The following is a 1,662-nucleotide window of genomic DNA, read 5'->3' as shown; positions in this document are numbered from 1 at the left end:
ATGCACAAACTAATATCTTAGGACCACAGATCTTACAACAAAACATTAACAGACCCTGCAAGAAGCCAGTTAATTAAGGATATAGCCACCTTAATTAACAGACCACAAAAGGGCAAAAGAGTTATGTAAGCATGTGTAGAACTAATTTATTAATTTATCAAAAAGATATTGAGTAAAGAAAAGTTTCTGCATCCAGCGCATTTAAAACTGATTCCCCAAAAACCAGTGCATAGAGATTTTTATTGGTGCCAAGTTCCTGCAATACCACAAACATTGTGTAATTGTTTCTTTCAAGATAGCAGTAGATATGAGCAATGTGAATCATCTGTTTCAATATAGAAGTAGATATGAGCAATGTGTAATCATCTGTTTCAATATAGAAGTAAAGCATGCAAGCATTCTTTTTTAGTATAGATTAAGAAGCAGTGGCAAAAGCCTGGGAACTTTTCTTCCATACATTTAACTATTATGCATCCGTAGAAGATAGTACCTGAACCAAGCATGCTGTCATTGCAAACGCGTATCTGCAAAACCGGTATCAGGATTTATCACCTACGTAGCAGAGTTCGTAGGAGGAGAATAAACAAAGTGAGGAGAAGGGCGAGAGCCGGATGACCTTACCTCTCCCTACCTTCTAGTTGCCACCGGATCTGGAAGATAGAAGGGGAAGATCCGAAACCTGGGCAGCACCATATGGTTCATCGCTCGGAGTCCTGGTGTTTGCGACGGCGGAGAGGTGGCCATGGGCAGGGATGACGCGGGGGGGACGTCGGAGTGGCGGCGAGCGAGACAGGGAAGTGAGGGCGGATCATGGGGACGCGGCGGAGTGGCAACGACGACGCGCGCGAGGGGAACGCGGAGCGGCGGCGGCGGCGAGCGCGAGAGGGAGGTGAGAGCGCCAGCGCAGGTGCAGGGGTTAGGATGCGGCGATGGCGGCGGAGATGGGGCTGAGCCGGATTCGTCCATCGTGGCCGAGGCGAGGCTAGGGTTCTGGTGGAAGAGGCCGCAGCGCGGAGGGACGACGAGACCGGTGGTTCGGCGTTCGGGCGTGGCGACGCTCGGCGTCGGCGCACCGTGCGGGCTCGGCGGCGGCCGGGCATGGCCGCGGCGTGGAGGGACGACGAGGCTGGTGGATCGGCGTCCGGGCGTGGCGGCGTCCCGAGGGCCGCACGTCGAGGCGGAGGGCGTCGGGGGTCGGGGAAGGTGGCGTCGCGGGGAGGAGGGGGCGTCGGGAGGAGGCGGCGTCGCGAGGGAGGAAAGGGAGGATGAGTGCGATACTTAGCGTTTTGGAAGGCAGACGTCATTACGGGAGTAATTCATGCCCGATGGCCAATAGGATCGCGGGTACCCAAGGGTGGGTAGAGAATGTCGTGGTGAAAAAAAATGACGGAAGGGGGGCGCGCCCTCGCGAATGAACGGGGTGGGCGGCGTTTTTGGCCTGCCAGCCTCCCCTGTAAAACATTTGGTGTTTACATGTGGGCCTCAAAGTGGTGGTTTGTGAGGTGGGTATGGGGGTTAATCTTGGTGAGAAATATTTCAATTTCTATGGATCCTTATAGTATAGATATGTATGTTATATGTGGCAGTCACATGTGAATTATCTGTAAACAGAAAATGTGCGACACTAAAATTTAGTATGGTTAATTTTTTTCACAATAATGT

This window comes from Panicum virgatum, chromosome 8K (genome assembly GCF_016808335.1).
Source record: "Panicum virgatum strain AP13 chromosome 8K, P.virgatum_v5, whole genome shotgun sequence".
Lineage (NCBI taxonomy): Eukaryota > Viridiplantae > Streptophyta > Magnoliopsida > Poales > Poaceae > Panicum > Panicum virgatum.
This window is presented reverse-complemented; position numbering follows the sequence as displayed.